At 41.2% G+C, this 15,977-nt stretch overlaps 1 protein-coding gene across 2 annotated transcripts in view; it reads left to right on the forward strand.

Moving 5' to 3' along the window:
* The first annotated feature begins 5,890 nt into the window (after window positions 1-5,890).
* The window catches only part of LOC139461039 (mitochondrial coenzyme A transporter SLC25A42-like), a 36,810-nt gene continuing 26,723 nt past the window's right edge, over window positions 5,891-15,977 (forward strand). For both annotated transcript variants that reach the window (XM_071242539.1, XM_071242538.1), the window contains exon 1: window positions 5,891-5,967. The gene's annotated coding sequence lies outside the window, so the exon portion shown is untranslated. The remainder of the gene's footprint in view (window positions 5,968-15,977) is intronic.

A 15,977-nucleotide genomic window follows, 5' to 3' on the forward strand; every position in this document is an offset into this window, starting at 1 on the left:
CACTATGTGTGAGTGCTGTCATGTATACATCGCCACACTAAGGTTGCCGTTGATAGGATGAATGAAGCGTTATGTGTGAGTGTTGTCATTTATACACCGAAAGACCTGATTGTTGGACAACGGTCTGGGGATAAAATCAGGGTGCGTAACCCTCATCGGATCATGCGTGCAGGACTCCTGACCCAAGCTACCACGAAAGACCGCATCGTCTACACCAAGCGCCGCATCCTCTACAGTACAGGCACGGGTCTGCCTGTAGACACGGTCCCCTTTGGGTGAAGAGACTAGACAATTTTTATGATGTTCTCAACGTTGTGTCGGCTGTTGGCGTTTTATCTTGAGGACATGCGTGTTCGGAGAGAGTGCCGTGCACTGTTCACTTCAATCCGTGAAGCCATGGAAGAAATCAACAACGGTCAGATTAGTGGAACGAAAACAAATGCAACCAATGAGAAGCTAGGGTTTTCGACCAATCAGAGGCCCGCACACACCCTGTGCGAGACTCTGGTCGAACAGTGGTTGTGCTTTCTCTCCCATGGAACAGGCCTTTTCCTGTGGAAAAGAAACACAACGTCTGTGCCAAACTGGGTTGTGTGTGGGCCAGAAACCAACCAATGAGAAGGTCGGGTTCTTCACCAATGAGAAGCTTGGGGTTTTATCCAATCAGGAAGCAGGGTTTCAGTTCCTTAAATACCACAGACGTTCGCTTGTCATCACTTTTCTGCTGCTGTCCAAGAAGCAACATCATGTCGTCTCGATACAACTGTCTGAAGTGTCAGACCGACAGTCACAGTTACCTGTACTGTCCCATCTTCCCCAGGCAAGAGAGTTAACTGACTTTAAAAGTCCAGTTTCCACCCTTGCCGAACTAGGCTGGAATTACTGGGCAGTGGCTGTTACTAGTTATGTTCCCCCCCCTGAGCCTCTCCTATGGACCAATCAGATTCCACCTCTCGTATCACTTGACGTTTGCTTCACACAAAATGGTGGCGCCCAGTCAGGACGATCTGAGCGATAATCAAGATCTATATTGTGATAAAACGGGTCTTACATCGCGAAATGCACATCAAAACACGTGAGCACCTTGATTAAAAACATGAAAAGATTTGGAAAATATTTGCTGACAACGAGTTGGCTGTGCATATGCTTTGCAAATCCTGCAATCGACCGAAATCTGCACGACTGTTCACGAACTTGATTTCGGTGCGCGATTTTGATTGGACTATGCATAGACTCGTTAGTCCAGCCAAAATGTAACGACATAATACCAGTCTAGTTCGGCAAGGGTGGAAACTGGATTTTTGTCGTCAGTTAACTCTCTTGCCTCGGGAAGATGGTACTGTCCTGAAGTGACATGTACCGAGTGTCACACTCAAGGTCACCGCCACTATGTCTGTACGGAGACGAAGACAAACAGTCAAGGTCAAGCACATGGTCCATGCTACAACAGTCAAGCCGTTGGCCATTTCGCTGCAGATTGCCCAGAACCCCACAAGAAGACTCCAGCAGCGCCGTCAATGTCGACACAACTGACACAAGTGCTCCATCTTATAGAAGACATACATAACAATGTCCGTACCCTAAAAGAACACATAACACATCTCCATGCGGATGTTACAGCAAGCTGAGGCAAAAGAAAAAACAACAGAAGCCCCTCAAGAAATCCCCCTTTAAAGCGCCGGCGACGTCATCATTCCTAGGAGGAGGTGCGAGTGAGTGAGTTGGGTTTAACGCCGCTTTTAACAGTATTCCAGTTATATCACGGCGTGTCAGCTTTTATATGGGAGGAAAGCCCGAAGTGACGCAGGTATCCGACGTTTACCACTTCGGTAAAACCCACGAGCACGGGAATGGTGCTGACAAACCTAGAAACATAATCGGGGCGAACCGGGATTCGAACCTACGATCATAGGTTTCTGGCGTGTCCAAGGGACGCAACTCTGCACAGCGCATCGCGGCGCTTTAGACGACTGGGCCTCCCGTTTACACGAGTAAAACACCACGTATGTCTATCTAAACGTATGTTTGTAGTCACGAGTGACAACACGTTTGCATGTATACACGAGTGACAACACCTATGCATGAATTGGCGAGCGACACCGCGAATGTCTGTCTAAACGTATGTTTGTAGTCACGAGTGACACCACGTTTGCACCTAAGCTCAGACCAGGCACCGGAACGGTCCAATCGGCGCTGCGTTTTGGACCCATCAGCGTGCAGAGACCTAAACAGAAATAGAAGCCTCTGGACAAGGCTCCGGCCAAGTCCAAGAAGAATGAGAAACAAACCCCGACCCCGACCCCGACCCCGACCCCGACCCCTTCTACACCACGCCTGGTCATGAAAGTCAGGTCGCCCAGGAGGAAGCAGTCCCCACCAGTCTCCACCATGGAGATTAAGGGGACCCTTCCCCCGACCCCACAGCCCTCCGCCGCAGCAAAAGACCTTGCTCCCCTCGAATTCAGAGGGGAGGAGCCTTTCCGCTCGCAGGAGGCCACAGGGCATGGAAAGAAGAAGAGGAAGAGGAGAGGGATCTCCTCTCCCGACACTCCCCCACGCCCGACCCCAACGCCAAGTCTACGTAGACCCTGACCGCTACAGCACCAAGCCCCACCCTCAACAACAGCCAAGTCCAGACCGACCTGGTCCAGGAACCAGAAGTTGAAGTAGACCTCCGTCTTGAACTTAACCGGTAAGCAGACCTCATCCTGTAACAGCACCAAGCACACCTCGACCTCTACCAAGGTCTCTCTCTAGAAGAACATAGCCTAGCCAGGAGGCTCCTGGAAAGGCATCGCCAATAGAAAGCAACGGGACCAGTCACCACACAAGCTCGCCAGCCGACGCGTGCCTTCCACAGCTCGAACCACATACATACATCGAGAGGATTCAGTTTCACAAAAATCATCGCATCGAGAATGGCAGTGACTGATGGTACGGATGCTTGTGAGCCCAGTAAGCCGCCGACGACACCCCATCAAACTTTTGATAGAAGACTAGTCTCGTTTGAGGCGTGGCGGATGCAGATGGGTCAGACCGCTGAAGAGATGGCCCATGTGTGCTTACCGATAGCGTGTGCTGCTTTCAATGCGGCGTGCGGCTGAGAAGATGGGCGCCCCACGACGATCCTTGGATCCCCAGTGTGTCTACCTCAAGATGACCGGAATGGTGAGACACAAGAAGAACGTGGAGACTACTACTTTCTGGCACTATCTGTGCGAGAATGCAAATCAGAGGAGCACGAACGAGGAAGCTTTCCCCCAGGATGAAGTTCCAGTTTCCGTTCCCGTTCCCGTTCCAGTGTTGGTAGTTTTTCTTCTTCAAACGGCCCTTTTCAGGGCCATCCAACTCTCCCGAAAAAACACTTTCATCATTGCTTTTCATCACTCTGCTTGCCAACCCTGATGCCAATGATATCCTTACTTAAGTTGAGGATTTTACGTGCGCTTTTTATATTCTCCTCCTCCTCGCCATCTTGGTGGCGCACGCCTTCCCGGAACCGAACGTGCCGTGATCTTGAAGGCGCACGCCTTCCCGGAACCGGACGTGCCGGCATCTTTAAGGCGCACGCCTCCTGGAACCGGACGTTGCGCCCTCTTCCACTAGAGGGAGAGAAACCACTTTCGGTAGGGGAAGATGACTCCCGCTGGCTTGGCGGCCAAAGAGCACGCTTACACTACTCACATGTTTTGTAAGTTATGAAAGTTCTTAATGAAGACAATATTTGTTGCTATTGTGGGTTCCTTCACCAGTATCAAGTCTGGACTATACCACAGAAAGACACTGTCACTACAGCAGATTCTCTCGGATGCACATTGGGAAGGTCCATGGACACAGAGCAAGAACGGCGTGCTTCATTAACGTGTTGCGTGGCCACATCATGTTTGCTACTGACTGTTGCCCAACAAATCCAGAACCAGCCATGTGCGCCTGTTCATCTCTTGGAAGATGTCCCTCCGTGAACAGTCGGTGTACAGCCAACCCCAGACTGCATTTAGACGGACGTCGAAGCTGACAACCACTATGGTAGACTAACACGCCCGCTTCCCTGCTCGGATCTGGAACCATCATCTCATTGTTGGTCCTCGGACCAACAACTAACTTAAAGACTTTCATGGACGTCTGAAAAATAAAACAGCATCTAGGAGTTCCCGATGCAAATAAAAATAGGTTGAGGCTGCAGACAGAGCCAAGTGGCTGCGGATGGATCATAATGTCACATTACTCTCAGCCTCTATCAACTCAGTGAACAGGACCAATACATCATGCGACTAAGGAAAACCTCCACTGCGGACTGAAAACCCCACTTGAGTTCCAGGAGGCTGCTAGTCGCCCTTTTAAGGGGAATTGAACTGAACATTGAAACAAGCAAATGAGGACTATATCAAACTGAACTCTAAATCCAAATGTTTTGATAAACTCAAGAAAAGAAAGACTATATCCCCAGACTATATGATAATATGTGTTTCACACACCAATTGTTGTTATTCTATATATGTTATTAAAATATATAATCTGTCTATACCTGGTCCAGTTCATTTGTATAAAAGGTTACTACGTGGCGACTACAACCACTAGACCCCGACGTGTTTTAAGACTGTTGGCGACATGGGATGTAGGCCGACAGGGAACACACTCTTGCTAGATTATAACACGATCAAGCACAAGACTACTGACATTTGTGACGACAAGAGGAACTGATTATCTTCATGGGGAAGACTAACGATGGAATGCGATGATGCTTTTTTCTGAAACCCGATTAAATGAGCCTTGTCTACTACTAGGGCCTTACCTCTGCATGTGGTGTTGTATGCCGAACATCTTGGTCGTATGGGCACTCCTGCTCATATTCTTAAAGGTTTCAAACGGGTGGATCGTTTCTTGCATTTGGCGATGTCAGTGGGCCCTGGTCCTTTATCATACTTTGTCTACTTACATGAACAACTGTAAAACACTAATCAAACATAGTTCACATTCTACTACCACTAAAGTGGAACAAAGAAACGAGAGGAAATATACTTCCACACATTAACACAGCATTGTGCCCGAAACTGCCATGTACTTATCATGTCATATGATTCCACACCATCCCCATGCACCTCTCGTTTTCCATCTGTACATTAATTGAAGGAACGCCACACGTGGACCCTTGTATTTGTCATGCGCACATTTAGTAGCGACAGATGTTAGATCTGATTGCCTCAAATACAATAACTACATTTAAATACATTACCCGTGGTCGCAGGGACGCTACAGAACATTGCTAGGATACAGGGTTAGGAGAACCACACAGGTAGGTAAACATATATTCGCGCTTGAATTCCTAGCCATAAGTGTATGATAGGACTTGCAGATAGGGCAACATGGTGAGGTGGTCGACTAAGGCGCCGCAATAAGCTTGCAATCTACTCTGAAGTGACTCTGTACCAAACACCTGGCGCTATCGTGCCTGAAGTGACTCTGTACCAAACGCTGTATGTGTTCTCGACTCTGACGTCAACCTGTTCATTAGCTCCAAGTGAAACGGTACTCAAGGGCCGCATGAAAGTGGCTAGATACATGTCTGTTGTAAACATAAAACGTGCACCTGTACACTGTAATAAATAATTGCCGAAAAAAAACATTTTTGTTATATTCCTGTCAGCACTTTGGAATAAAAATAAATAATGGTGTCTATTTTATGTTTAAAACCTCTTAATTGAAATACAATTGACCAAAAAAGTACGTTTATCAATAATTCGCAATTGTCTTATTTAATAATGGTTGCGCTTTCTTAAAAAGTTGTCATACATCTACAATAACCTTTTACGTTTCATTTCCACATTGCGATATTTTATGTTAACCAAGGGAGGTAACTATCAATTACTCGTGTTTGTTTATGGCTGCAAGAGGTGACTATACGGAGATTTGATATCTACGACCTCCAGGCTTGGATTCACTGAAGGCATCGAAGATACAATCCAAAAAGTAATGTCCTATGCTTATTTTTATTAGCTAGGTATATGATTACGTAGGATATCTTTTTTTCACTTTAGGACGAAATAAGAAAGAAGTTACGCCGAGAATAGTAAATATCGGCTGAATATGTAGCCTAGGCTGATAGTGATATATAGGTAAGTCGACTTATAACAAGAGTAAACTTATCAAATGAAACACTTATATTGGTCGGCGGTCTAAACTTGCAAAACAGGTGTTGTAATGAACTGTTAAATGCATCTGATGACGTGGATTTAATGCAGCTCTTGCTGGAATTTACGTGTTTTGAACAAGTGAAATGCAGACGTTGATCTATAAGACTAGGCTCCAGGCCTAGCGTGTGCTTGGTACAAGGTCCAATCACGGAAAGAAAGTTAGTGGGACTTCGTCTGATTGTTTGGTCACGGATGTCAAGGCATGATGATGAATGGGGAGACCGACCTATCCATAAGTTCCCGTCAAACACGTACACTACACAGGTGTTCATATGCATGATTTGACCTGAATTCAGAATCATTGAGTTGGTGTGTGCAGCCATTTTTGCTTGTTGAAAGGTTATGATTAGATGACTTGAAACCATAATCTGATTCATACTGAATTTCCATATTTTGCACAGGTCTTTTAGCAGCCCGAAATTCAGACAAGATCCCTTACACAGGCCTGATATTTAACAAACATGTAATCTTGTTTACAATGAGTAATCATGTACACTTATTGTTTTATGTTGATTTTTCCAACTATCCCATTTATGCATTGGTGAAAAGATATCTTTAAGGAGAGTACTATAGCCTGAAAATGCAGAAACAGCCTGAAAAACTTGCACAAAAAATGTAAATTTGTATTACTGATTAAATCTCTATTGATGTATTTCAGTAACTCCTGTAGTTTACATTGGAGATTATGTTTTCATGTGAAAGGGTTCTTCTAAAAAATGCATTTAATGTCACTGGCTATAAGTTAGTTTACATTGTTATAAATTAACATGTTTCATAATAGTGGAGCTCAGGTTTTTTATATCTGAGGCCCATTAGATGTCTCGGTTTTCATGAGGATCATGGTAAGGACACAATCTCCATGTTTACATTAATCCTTAAATTCTGACATACTTGTTTGTTCTCAAATTGTAGTTCTCCATTTGCAATTGATGGTGTTAAAACATAACTTGGCCTACCTTTAGAATTCAGAACCACATATGTTGCTATACCCTATGATACCATTTGTGAAATTTTGTTGCAAGGTACACCATGGTACTTGTAATGTCAGCATGGCAACAGGGTTGCTGGGGTCTTCAAGTGGCTCCTTTCAGTGATCTATCATTGCTACATGTAATGCCAATGTCACTGAACAAACCTGGCAATGTTGAGATGTTTTTATTTTCATCATATTTTGTTTCAACTTACTATATTTGGTGTAATAAGCGCCCAGGGAGCTCTCAAAATTAGAAATATGGGGCTCTTATTAGAATATTATTTTGGTGAAAAAAAACAGAGTTGAAAGATACATTTTGTGGTTTATATTGACAGCCTGAAATGTTTATGTACGACTTATATTTTTCTACAATTTAATTGCCCATAATTAAGGGTGCATATAACACGAGTGCGTATTGTACGTGACTAAATAAGTCTTGTGAACATTGATCAATCGGAAGGGGTGCTAATGGGGATTGTTCACTTTCCAATATATTTGCAAATTCCGCCATGGGCGCTTATTAGAGCGGGGCGCTTGTTACGTCAAATACGGTAATTCATGCAGCTAAAAGGATTATATTTGGGAACTAATGATTCAAATTTTAGCTGTATATTTTCTGTACACAATAACAGCAATAGAGCAAGATGTCTACTGCAGCTACATTGCTCAGATATGACTCCAAAGTCCACTCACCCTCACGGCATCAGTAGCCATGCATATGCCTTCCCCAGTACTATGATCCATGTTAAAGATCATTAAGATGAGAAGTTGCAGTGCTGAATTCTGGAGGTACTCCAATAATTTTCATTCCTGTACTAATTTGCATGATTTCATTGACTAATTGAAAAACATTTACCCACAATGCAGATTAATCATGATCATAATTACTACTTTGCAAACATTATCACAACACTTATATTGACACACAAAATACGTGGGATGTTCATTAAGGGTTTCCCCTGACCCCACTTCCGATGGACCTAGTGGATTGAAACTTGGCATAGGTATTAGTCTTTCTCCAGATAGGAACCACGAAGAGTTACGCACTTCTCCCATTGTTTTATGCAACTATGGAGACCTTGCTTGTAAAAGCCCTCATTTTGCGTCTCAAACCAGGACTTGACTTCAGAAATCAGTGTTTCATCTGTGAAAAGTTTTCCCTTCAAAAATGACTTCATGGTTGGAAAGAGGTGGAAGTCAGATGGTGCAAGGTCAGGAGAGTAAGGAGGATGTGGAAGGATTTCATAGCCACAGGACCGCGCTTCTGTCTGGGCAACATGAGAGTGTGTACTGGAGCATTGTCTGGCAGGTGACGGACACCCTTGGTCAGCATGCCACACCTTTTAAGCTTGATAGCGTCCCACAATTTCCGCAGCAGTGAAGCATGATAAGCTCCTGTAATTGTGGTACCCTTTGCCAAGAAATCCATCATCACTACTCCGTGCTGGTCCCAAAACACTGTGAGCATGACCTTGCCTGCAGAGGGTTGGACACGTACCTTCTTTGGGGGTGGTGACCCCACATGCTTCCATTGCATCGACTGAACTTTAGTCTCAGTCTCCTTTGAGCAATTGACTCGTTCCTGCTTTTGGAAAGGTGTGAGCAACCTGGGAATCCATCGTGCAGACATCTTATGCATGTTCAAATTGTCATGGAAGATCATGACATCTTGTGCTAACTGACGAACAGTTATACGTCGGTCTGCCAAAATGGCGGTCTCCACTTGATGGATAGTGTCCTCATCAATGGCTGAATGGGGGCGACCAGGAATAGCAGTTGTTTCCACAGATGTCCGACCACACTTGAACTGGCGATGCCAGTGTTTAACAACATCATATGATGGGGCATCTTCCCCATAAGTTGCTTTCATTTCATCGAAAGTTTCTTTTGGTGTGCAACCTTTCAAATATAAAAACCTAATCACTGCTCGGTATTCTACTGGCTCCATTGTCACTACCTACTCGATCATAACACCTGTAAAAGTGTTAAGATTAATAGTTCGGTGCTGCAAATTCAGACATAACCCATAGATACATGTATCATTACACATGTGAAATTTCAACCAAATATGATAACCCTAAGTGGTTTAGGGGAAATCTTTAATAAACAACCCCTCGTATGTTATATTTTTGTGTGCTGGTTCCATTTGACATCTGTGGTGCATCAGGAATGTTTTTTACACATTGCACCCATATGGAGAATCAAAGCTTTAGCCACTATGCTGCCCTTTTGTGGACAAATATAGGTATTTTATAATTATGCTTCAGCTATTTTATCTTATGTTTTACAGATAAAAGGGGTTGATAAATGTTACCCAAATACATGTAATGTATCAATGCAACTAAATTTTGTTTGGAAGAAACCCTATCTCATTGAAATCTGATCTTAGTTCTCGCTATTGTAAACAATGATCTGAGGACATCCCATTACAGGTTACATCATAACGACCTTTCATCCGACCAATCAAAGCGTTGCTTACCAGATCATGAAAGTGACAGTTGGAATGTGTTTTCTAATCATGCAACCTTGAAAATGTTAACGAGGGGAATTCCAAACAACAGTTATGGCCCAAAAATTTTAATCAATTTTAATCGAGAACTGTGAAATCGTCAGGTTGAAACGAAAGCTGCTTTCTAATTGGCTGATGTCGACTTCTTGTTTGTCATTTCAGTGGTCAGTCAAAGTTCGCGAAAGGGCGTTTTGAAGTGACCCGTAATGGGATGTCCTTAGATCTTTGTTTTGTGGCAGCGAGAACTTAGATATGATTTTAAGGAGATTGGAAGAAACCTTGAAAATTAATTTTGCTACACTGACAGCAATGTTCAAAACAGTTATCTGCCTGTTATCCTGTGACCATTATAGACTGTCAATATGAGCCATATAGCAACCATATTAACAATGACTAATGGTGTCTCTTTGTTATAGCACATGTTAACTGTTGTGAAGCATTGTCCATCCCCTGTCCTGTCATACATCTGTTGTATCTTGTTTGACATATCCCATGAAGCTGAAACACTAGATAATCCTAGCAGCAGTGCTCACAGGATTCCTATCTCGCTTCAAACATGGCTGCTTCAGCATCCATACTGAAAATGTCAATTTGGCCCATAAGCATGCTGGGACCTATTTTCTATGTTTTTGAAAAAAAGTGTGGTTTACAATTATAGAGTGGCAGCGGCAGTACCTGTCCAGTGGCAGTAGCCAGACACTCACCAAAAATTTATTTATAGCTACATGTAATTAGGTAAACCAATAATATCCAAAATTAACAGGCCTGCATAATCCTCTTCCTGCAAAGACCATTAAAACATATGTCTGCAAGAGATAACTTTCTATATATAAACCGTCCAGGATCCACCCTTCTTACATTATTGCTAAGCAATATTATTTCAGGTTTTAAGCTAGTGTATTCCACACGACTCATTTTAGACGACCTTTGGTGTATGATAGGACTTTAAGTGAATGTAACAGCATTCCACGAAAGACAATCCCTGAAAAACACTAACTAGTACTACATGTATTAAAGCTGTGTCTGGATACTACCTTGATGAAAAACAGTTGTAAGGGAGTACACAGAATTTTTTTAAAGAAGAAGACAAAGTCATCAATATCCCCCACAATGGTAAATACTTGTCATGAATAAATATGTGAAACTTGTTGCCATGGAAACTAAAACAATATTTAAGCTGTGGTTGTGTATTGAGGTGACATTTATTAAATCAATTTATTTGTTGAGTCAGTCAATCAATCAATCACCCTGTAACAAATATATAACATGATATACAATACATACTATAACATTCAAAGATACGACTGCATATTGATTATATCATTCTTTAAGCAGTCACATTAATCCATTCATGTAACACATACAGTTACATATCACTAGTTCATTGTAGATAACTGTTATCATATTCAATTTGCAGGACTTTCAAATCAGTAATACATATATTAATTGTGTCTTATCATAACTGAATATATATGGGTTACACCCTATATAGTTAGAAGAATACCAGTAGCCATACGGCATCATTGATATATATACCAATTAATACCAAGAGTAGGAATGTATATAAAATGCTGCCACGTTGTGTTTCATTATAACACATAGATAATACATATGAATTCATACATAAGTGAGTGATAATTAAAGGATGGGTGACACCGGGATGTGTCTATTATAACCCACATCATGAGTGGCATTCCTATGAAAAATAAATAACTATCATACTTGAATATATATATACTTATCAATCATGGCGACAATTACTTTAAGTTATGGAAAAAAACAACTTGTAATTCAATCCCTATATTCAAAACTACCAATCAAATCATGCTCTCACACATACATGCATGTTAATCACTTTATACTGATAAAATAGAAGATATCTTGATTATTTGATATAATAGATAAGCGTTTACTATACTTTACATTATTGATTAGATATTTATAGATATATTAGAATTCTTTTTAGGAAAAGATAATGTAAATAACAAATCTGAGCTACTTGTAGTCCATGTCTTGTCTGTGCAAAGTTATAAGCAGAGTGACTAAAAAGTGTGTAAAGATAGGGAAGAAAGCTGTAGTTAAATAATGTTAATCAGCTAGGGTGGTGAAAGCTATTGTATTGACAAGCTAGAGAGTTTGTGACAAAGGAACAGGAATAGACTAACCTGTCCACCCTTAAAATAAAATGGACCAACTGCTTGGACTCTTAACCTAAACATATACATCTTATGCCACAACTATAATAAAGACTATATAAAACTACTTGAAATAAAAAGCTAAAACTATATTCCTAAAACCTGTGTACACAATATCCTGTTACAGCAAGATAACAATGAAATCTTTATCTGCATACATATCATAACAGATACTCAGATGTCTACATACTACTTATTCATATATTAAAGTGGATTTTCTTTAAAAATGTTCTTAATAATCTGGGTGTAATTATTTAAGAGTGCATGTTAATTTTTCGGATTGTTTTAAAAATCTATATAATCCATTCCTATTTTTGAGATCTACTGATGTAGTTTACAATAACATGTAGGAAGTGAGCCTTGTACCCGCCAACAGGTCTGACAGGAAAGCAATTAAGAACATGATGACAGATTTAGAGGATACACGCAGATATGATGTCATGAAATGACAAGTAGTTTCAGATATTGCAGGCGCCATGGTTGTTTATGTAACAAGACAGTTACTGATTATTTTAGCCTGATGTTTAGGGACAACAAAATTATCAGTATAACCCCATTTTACACCGAGAGGATGATGACCCATGATGACCTCCGTGAACTGGAGGCAGTGTCCATAGCTGGACTGTTTTTATTGTCTTTGCATTTTGGCCGAGGGGCATATTATCCAAGAACATATTAAATGTCTGCTGAATGCCAGGGTTGATCGAGATAACAGTTTGTGTTAATTTTATGATATTAATTTAGAATGAGATTAACAGTTTACTGTGAGTTACATGTGATATTATTGTTCAGATTTATTGTTTACCGCATCTGTTCAATTGATGAATCTGTCTGAGGCAGCTGCGTCAAAGTAAGCATCTGAAATATATCCAGTCAATTATGACAGGTCATGTTCACGATGAACTGTATGTTTCAATGCCTCCATTACTTTCTAATCTGTTTCCATGTATTTTGCAATTTTAAAAAAACCATGTGAAGTGTCTGACTACTGCCTCTCTGCTGTTTGGGAACAGCTGACTTTGTCCGGGTCCTACTGAAGCTGTTGTTAGGCTAATAGTATCCAGATTAGGCTGAGCAAGACGTTCTTTGTCTGTTGGTAAATTTTGAAAACACGAGCAATTGTCTCGCTTGGTATCGCGAGGACAGATATGTGTCTGGGTACTGCCTCCCCAGCTCTGTTACCTGTGGGCAAAGTCAGGTGGTCAATTTGTTAATAAACACGATAAAAACAACTCATTTTATTATGTTGGTCTGTTTTGTAAACCAACTAGCTAAACATAAATGACCTTACTCCGCCATTTCTTAATATATTATAATGAAAATATATTATAATTGTTAACTAAATATTGATGAGTTATTGATAAAAATCGGAGAAGTAACTGAGCAAATATGCAAATAAAAAAATATTTCACTCCACTGGTGAGTGGTGGCATATCTATGACATTAGTGACAATATCAAGTCTGTTTTGGTAAATCTAAACTTTATTTCATCACAATAGATTATGTAAGATATTATCAATGACACAATTTTCATATTAACAATTGACCCATGAATATCCGGGGTAGAATAGGTCTTCAGCAACCCATGCTTGCCGTGAAAGGCAACTATGCTTGTCGTAAGAAGTGACTAACGAGATCGGGGGGTCAGACTCGCTGACTTGGTTGGTGCATGTCATTGTATCCCAATTGCATGGATAGATGCTCATGATGTCAATCACAGGATTATCTGGTCCAGCCTTGATTATTTGCAGACCCCTATCTGTGCGGCATTGAACAACAAACAAAGTAACATATTGATAATTGTTAATATTTCTTCCAATAGACTATAATTCTGATTACCAATCTTTTTTGCTGCCCTAATTTTTGCATGTTTTGAATTTTTAGATCATCTGATGTTCATCCTTACATGTAGTCCGGTAATTAAAGGTTTATTTTTCATGAAGGTTCAACAAAATTGACGGAAAAGGTTTTTTAACACATTTCACTGCCTTGATAGGTCTACTTTAAAAAAAAAAATAGTTTACCAAAATTTGACTTGGGGAAACACCCAAAATAGGTCAAATCCAAGATGGCCGCCATCAATACAAACGAAAATCGAAAAAGTAAAAAAAAAAGAATCAATCAAAATCTAAAAATGGATGATGACTCTATTTATAATCAACTTCATAAGATTAAGACAGGGGAATATATATTTAACAATTTTAAAGTGAAATCTTACACAGAAATAAATTACGGCTGCCCGAAATGTGAAAAAAATGCAATTGTTCCATATCGGACTACAAAATACTTAACACAGGCTTATAAAGAGGGAATAACCCTGCAATACTACAGTTTACAAGTCAAACTTACTATCAATTTAAATGTCTAAAGTTCAAGACAGTCGCACTCATATATTGGACATGAAGAGACGATTATTCAGTAATGTCAGAGAAGTCATGACTTGGTCCATTTGAAAATGTCATCCCTTTGCATTGTCCACATGCTGAGGTACATTGTAGACAAAATAATTCTGCATGAGCATGTGTTTTCATCACACTTTCCAGTGCAATTGTATCTGATTATTTTCAACAGAAATTTAGGAGTGACAGCTTGGTGCCTTGTGATTGGTTTCAATATAGTGCCCTTGTTGCTCTTGTGAAACGTCCAGCCCCATTCTGTCGCATCCATATTGTTGCCTAGCCAGGTCTGCACTTGGAGTCAGACTCGTTGGCTGGGCAATCTGGCAGCATCTGATGTCGGTGGAAGGTGTCGAAGGGGTAGGTAATTTGAGCTTGATACATACCTTCTCAGTGAATTTTGTCACACGTTCAGAATTCAAATCCAAGCCAGGCATACAGCCGCAGAGGATTGCAAGTGCCTGATTACCAGCCTGCTCGATTTCTGCATGGTTTCCACCTGTCACCATGAAAACCTTTGAATATTCCTGAGACCATCCCTATGCCATATGGCCTCAATGTTGTGTCGGTCCCTGACAATGCATGTACAAAGAGCAAAGAATGGCTGAGATTAGGATCAAGGATCATCTGTAGGATGAAGATGTCAGTGATCTTTGTACTTGTCTGAAGAAAGATGGCCTCCAGTTATTCTCTGATGGGTCTCATCCTTGGTAAAAAAAACACCACAATAACCATCAACACGATAAGAGCATTGCAGAAGTGGTTCCTCAAGAAATGAGCCCGCACAGCTTGTGACACAGATTTGCCGGACAACATCTGATCTGTACTACCCTCTGAATATACTTGAGTGATGATCTCCTTTAACACAGATCCAGCCATCAGATTCCCAACTGTACCCACAAAACTCATCTAAGTATGGAATCCCCCCAAGACCAGGGCTATTCGATGCAAGGGGCTCTCAGCTGGCCGTGATTCGATGATCATGTATGCAATTCACCAAAGTTGCTGGTCGATTGTAATAACCGGTGTGATTCCATGTCGTCTGGCATATTTTGAAATATACTCCAGCGTTGATCTGACACAGGATTCGTCACATGGTGTCAAGTTGATAATCAACAATATCTCAGAGCTCTTCCTGGGGTATGGAATGTCAGAATGGAGCAATTGCGTGCAACCGGAACACAGTGGTCAACACACATAGAAGTGGCGCACTCCACAAACTATCTAGTTTGCTATTCTTTTCATCAAGACAGAAGTCACCAATTGGTGAATAGATAATGTTCGCCAGCACTGCCTTTGGATTTCTTTGTGAGAATGGTTTGACACTGTTGATTTTTTTAACATCATCCAAGTCCACCTTAACTCTTGGTACCCTCCGTCTCACCATCTCGCTCATAGTATGGATTGAGCCAGTCCCATCAAACTTTTTGCTGGCATGATCTATATAACCAGCCTGGTATTGCACGAATGTATCTGCAATGTCTCTAATTAGGTGAACACCATGAGTGGTCACCGAGAATTTTCTAAATTTACGAGGAGCTGAAACCGAGTTGGCTTATCATATCCACTAAATTACGATGACCATATATGTGTTATAGTGTGATACTTTGTCAAACTTGTCGAGGAGGCAGAAATGATGGGGACATTTCGAATGCATTATTGCCTGACCCAATGACGCAGCTCAGCTCTTGATGATAGTTTGAAGGAGGATGA

Source organism: Haliotis cracherodii, unplaced genomic scaffold (assembly GCF_022045235.1).
Source record: "Haliotis cracherodii isolate W230 unplaced genomic scaffold, xgHalCrac1.p SCAF_14, whole genome shotgun sequence".
Lineage (NCBI taxonomy): Eukaryota > Metazoa > Mollusca > Gastropoda > Lepetellida > Haliotidae > Haliotis > Haliotis cracherodii.